This window comes from Bombus affinis, unplaced genomic scaffold, assembly GCF_024516045.1.
Source record: "Bombus affinis isolate iyBomAffi1 unplaced genomic scaffold, iyBomAffi1.2 ctg00000835.1, whole genome shotgun sequence".
Classification (NCBI taxonomy): domain Eukaryota; kingdom Metazoa; phylum Arthropoda; class Insecta; order Hymenoptera; family Apidae; genus Bombus; species Bombus affinis.
Genome location: NW_026109386.1, coordinates 6,700 through 12,500, shown reverse-complemented (window position 1 = coordinate 12,500; position 5,801 = coordinate 6,700). Strand labels below are relative to the sequence as shown.

The 5,801-nt window shown below is 48.1% G+C and overlaps 2 non-coding genes across 2 annotated transcripts; both read right to left on the bottom strand.

Annotated features, from left to right (window-relative positions):
- Nucleotides 1–1,120: 1,120 nt before the first annotated feature.
- Nucleotides 1,121–1,275, bottom strand: LOC126928315 (5.8S ribosomal RNA). Its single transcript, XR_007716530.1, has one exon. It is a non-coding gene; the product is annotated as a 5.8S ribosomal RNA (ribosomal RNA).
- A 2,089-nt stretch (nt 1,276–3,364) lies between these two features.
- On the bottom strand, nt 3,365–5,287 carry LOC126928317 (small subunit ribosomal RNA). The gene has a single exon (XR_007716532.1). It is a non-coding gene; the product is annotated as a small subunit ribosomal RNA (ribosomal RNA).
- Between the last annotated feature and the right edge of the window lie 514 nt (nt 5,288–5,801).

Sequence of the window (5,801 nt, the reverse complement as noted above, 5' to 3'; positions counted from 1 at the left end):
CCGACGAACGTGGCTTTGGGCCAGGGCCGGCGGGCAGAGAGATACGCGAACGACGGGGAAAATTCGTCCCGATACAAGTAACGCGTACTCTCCGATCTCCGCGCAACGCCTGGGGATCATCTCCCTAAGTCATCAGCGCTCGAAGAAATCACGTGTGCGTTCCCGGATCTACGGCTCTCTTTCGGGGATAAATTACAAGCACAGAGTATGTTAAACGCAACGACGACCCATCGATGCGACGGTCCTCGTCGTTGTCAGTCGCTCGCGCAGAGTATATCTCTACGCACGAAGAGACGGAGTGGGCATTAGATCCCTGGGGCTATTCGAGTAAAACGTCTTAAGAAAAGACGGTTGTACGGCAAAATTCCGCACCGTTACCAAGTTTACTTTTATCTGAGGCTGTTCTCCTTCTCTCCTCTCTCGACCGAGTTCCCATATTTGCTTTCTCTCAGTCTCGCCAAAATAATATTCATTTAAGACGACGTCGGGGGCGCGGACATCGTGCTCATCGAAAACCTGCAAACGTATGCAAATCTGCTGATATGAAAAAAAAATCGGTCACGAGGACAACACTACGTATATATATATATATATATATATATATATATAATATATTCGATAACCGACACGAAGCGGTGCATAAGCGGGCGGTCGTACGAAAGGACGACTCACGACGCCGCTAGCACTCACGCAGGTCCGTGACGGTTCTCTCCGCTCTTATTCGTATCCTTCTTCGTGCGCTTCCTCCGACTCTGAAACGTTCTACGTATCGTAAGAACGACGGCGGGTTGTCGAAGGCACCAAGGGACAGAGAGAGACAGAGGTAGAGTTTCGTAGTGTCTCCCGTGAACACGATAGTTTATATATCGAGCATGCGTACGAATTGCACGGTCTCGACACGACCGCGACGAACGCCGACGAGCGTCCAACAATCGCTCGTACGTCGCGTACGTTCTCTCGCGTCCGCTCTTGTTCGTATCCTTCTTCGTGCGCTTCCTCCGACTCTGAAACGTTCTACGTATCGTAAGAACGACGGCGGGTTGTCGAAGGCACCAAGGGACAGAGAGAGACAGATAGAGAGGAACGACACGCAACGCAAGCAGTCTTAGGTTTACGTGAGCAACCCTCAGCCAGGCGTGGTCCAGGAATTGTATCCGTGGACCGCAATGTGCGTTCGAAATGTCGATGTTCATGTGTCCTGCAGTTCACACGTTGACGCGCAATTAGCTGCGTTCTTCATCGACCCACGAGCCAAGTGATCCACCGTTCAGGGTAATCTTTTCATATATTTTTTAAAACTCTTGTACTCCATGTACTCTTAATACTCGGTTCGAGCGAAGCCGAGATCCGACACGACCGACCAACGGGAATCGGACGCGCAGAAGTCGCCGGAAGATCGACGACACGAAAACGTTCGAAAATGAAATCCGACGAACGCGCGAAGATACGCGCGTCCGCCGGCCGGGCGAAAAGTACATTATGATATATAACAACCATCGAGATCGAAGCTCCGTTCGTCAGGAAACGACGGGGATATAACACCCGATTCTGAATCCTCTGTGCAGCACACGATCTCGCGAAGAAATACGCACGGTGGCTAGCCCATATATATATATATGTGTGTGTGTGTATATATAATACGATATGCATTCCTCTCGTCCAATTATTCAAGAAAAAGAGCGTGCGCCTCCATCGTTCGGGTGATGTAAAGATTCGATGGGACTCGCGCGACCCTCGGCCTCGAGCGGTCTTTCCTCCCAATATCCAGAAGCCGAGCTTTGAAAAAACTCTAGCGACGGCACGGGTGTCCGACTCACGACATCGAGGCTTCGAAGTCGGCGATCTCCTCCGAACGGATGGCGATCGCGACGACTCAAAGCGTGAAAAATCGACGAAAGAGAACACATCTCCGTTCAGGTGATTGTTTTTTTTAAAAAATAAAAAAATTCGATGGGACTCGCATCCATCTACCTCGCGCGGTCTTTCTTCCCAATATCCAGAAGCCGAGCTTTGAAAAAACTTCAGCGACGGCACGGGTGTCCGACTCACGACAACGAGGATAGACAGCCTGCGGTCCCCTCTGAACGGGTTATATGCGACGAACTAGACGAAACTTTAGTCGTTCAGGTGGTATAAAAAAAAAAAATTCGATGGGACGCACGCGCAGCCGTCGTCCTCGAGCGGTCTTTCTTCCCAATATCCAGAAGCCGAGCTTTGAAAAAACTCTAGCGACGGCACGGGTGTCCGACTCACGACATCGAGGGTAGACAGCCTGCGGTCCCCTCTGAACCAACTTCGGCTAGACTAGTTACGAATCGTTGCTACGCATCGTCATCATAGTCATCGTCATCATCATCATTATCATAGCGGGCCAACATCCACGCAATGCGTTTTCGTTCTAGGTTACCCGATCCACGAGTATGTTACAAGTGGTTTCGTTATTTCGAACAAAACGACATACGAAGAACACACGCCCTATGGGTAGGAAGCACGTTTCGAGAACGACCGAGAGCGGTGAAAGAGACGAAAGGTCGACGCGCATAAGGTATCCATGGATCTTCGAAGAGAACCTTCGAAGATATGTCGGTATCCTTTCTACATGCGCGACTCGCTACTCGTACTTTCGCTCTCGTCGACTCGTTTTAGTCGCTTCGTTCGATCCCAAAGAGGAGTCTTCGATGTCCCGTTGCTAGGAGGAGAGCAAACGCAACACAGACCACGAAACATAGAAGAGAATAGGCGAGCATGATCTCTCCGACACGAGGCACTTTAGAGATTTTGTTATTCGTTTGTACGGTCTCCACGACGCAAAAAAAAAAATACGAGATCGTGGCGGCGGGTCTTTCTGTATACGGCCTCACGCAAGCGCCTCGATCTCATTTCTCTTTACGGGTGGTTTCCATTCGTAATTTTTCGTTCGATATTCGTGTCAAAGTTTAATTTTCGAAAGCTCAAGTTCCCATTTATAGTTTTATTATAAAATCATAATATTCGCAGACGGCGGGTCTTTCTGTGTACGACCTCACGCAGGCGCCTCGAATTCGTTTATGTATGTATATATATATATATATATATATATATGTATCCCTTCATCCCGATGATCGAGAGAGAGTGCCACCTTCTCTTCATATAGTTTCGTAGCTGGAGGGTCGTCTCCTCCTTATGTCTTTTCATCATTTTGCCAACGGAGTAAGCCACGCTCCGGGCGAATTTAACTGTTCTTTGTTAAAGTATATAGCTTGTTGATACGTCGTATATACTTTGGTTCGTCGATATAGGAGGAGTACGGCTCCTTACCGACTTATACAGTTTCGTATTTTTCAAGTGTTCAAGTCAAATTCTTTAAGTTTTTGTGTTATATCGTTAATGATCCTTCCGCAGGTTCACCTACGGAAACCTTGTTACGACTTTTACTTCCTCTAAATGATCAAGTTTGGTCATCTTCCCGGTAACATCGGCAATGCTTATCACATTGGCCGCGCACCAGTCCGAAGACCTCACTAAATCATTCAATCGGTAGTAGCGACGGGCGGTGTGTACAAAGGGCAGGGACGTAATCAACGCGAGCTTATGACTCGCGCTTACTGGGAATTCCTCGTTCATGGGGAATAATTGCAAGCCCCAATCCCTAGCACGAAGGAGGTTCAGCGGGTTACCCGGGCCTTTCGGCCAGGGAAAACACGCTGATTCCTTCAGTGTAGCGCGCGTGCGGCCCAGAACATCTAAGGGCATCACAGACCTGTTATTGCTCAATCTCGTGCGGCTAGAAGCCGCCTGTTCCTCTAAGAAGATTTGTTTGTACGTTGGTAGTAAAAACCCACCGACCGAAGCCGGGGGCCTTCGAGATACCATAAGTTACGTCTATTTAGCAGGCTAGAGTCTCGTTCGTTATCGGAATTAACCAGACAAATCGCTCCACCAACTAAGAACGGCCATGCACCACCACCCACCGAATCAAGAAAGAGCTATCAATCTGTCAATCCTTCCGGTGTCCGGGCCTGGTGAGGTTTCCCGTGTTGAGTCAAATTAAGCCGCAGGCTCCACTCCTGGTGGTGCCCTTCCGTCAATTCCTTTAAGTTTCAGCTTTGCAACCATACTTCCCCCGGAACCCAAAAGCTTTGGTTTCCCGGAAGCTGCCCGCCGAGTCATCGGAGGAACTTCGGCGGATCGCTGGCTGGCATCGTTTATGGTTAGAACTAGGGCGGTATCTGATCGCCTTCGAACCTCTAACTTTCGTTCTTGATTAATGAAAACATTTTTGGCAAATGCTTTCGCTTCTGTCCGTCTTGCGACGATCCAAGAATTTCACCTCTAACGTCGCAATACGAATGCCCCCATCTGTCCCTATTAATCATTACCTCGGGGCTCCGAAAACCAACAAAATAGAACCGAGGTCCTATTCCATTATTCCATGCACACAGTATTCAGGCGAAGGTAGCCTGCTTTAAGCACTCTAATTTGTTCAAAGTAAACGTATCGGCCCACCTCGACACTCAGTGAAGAGCACCGCGATGGGATATTAGTTGGACCGCCCGCGAGGAGCTAAGCCCACCGATAGGACGTACCACATAATGCCAGTTAAACACCGCGAGCGGTGAACCGACACTGTGACACACAGATTCAACTACGAGCTTTTTAACCGCAACAACTTTAATATACGCTATTGGAGCTGGAATTACCGCGGCTGCTGGCACCAGACTTGCCCTCCAATTGGTCCTCGTTAAAGGATTTAAAGTGTACTCATTCCGATTACGGGGCCTCGGATGAGTCCCGTATCGTTATTTTTCGTCACTACCTCCCCGTGCCGGGAGTGGGTAATTTGCGCGCCTGCTGCCTTCCTTGGATGTGGTAGCTGTTTCTCAGGCTCCCTCTCCGGAATCGAACCCTGATTCCCCGTTACCCGTTACAACCATGGTAGGCGCAGAACCTACCATCGACAGTTGATAAGGCAGACATTTGAAAGATGCGTCGCCGGTGCTAGATGACCATGCGATCAGCACAAAGTTATTCAGAGTCACCAAAACAAACGATGGACGGACAGACGAGCCATCCGCCACCGATTGGTTTTGATCTAATAAAAGCATTCCTACCATCTCTGGTCGGAATCTGTTTGCATGTATTAGCTCTAGAATTACCACAGTTATCCAAGTAAATGTAGGTATGATCTAAGAAACCATAACTGATTTAATGAGCCATTCGCGGTTTCACCTTAATGCGGCATGTACTGAGACATGCATGGCTTAATCTTTGAGACAAGCATATGACTACTGGCAGGATCAACCAGGGATCTTATAATATATTCCCAAAAACCAGCATTTTCGTTTAAAAGTTCTCTCTGTGTCGTAGGTGGGACGTAAGCACCGTACGACGAGACTTTTCATTTTATATATATATGTAATATGACTTAGAGAGCAACGTTCCATGGTTCAGTAACAACGTCACTCAGCCACTTTAATTCTCCTCCTCTCTCACCATCATATATCGATACAAAGATTCATACTTCACAGAATTATTTCTGTTTGTAACTTTTCTCCTCCAACTTCTCTCGTAGAATATAACTTAGCGGTAAAGCACGTATACGCATGCTGGACATACCGTAAGAATATTCTTTTATAAGCTTCAACACCTCTGTAGAGACGCGTTACCAGAAGATAACGCACTCTACAGAACGCCAAAAGGACCATCGTGCAGCTACAAATAGCTTACAACCGATGGTCTCTGCAAGAATGGCTACTCCGTAAGTACAAGCACACACGCATCCAACTTTTGTCAAATACGTGCACACAGGTCACCAGCTTCCC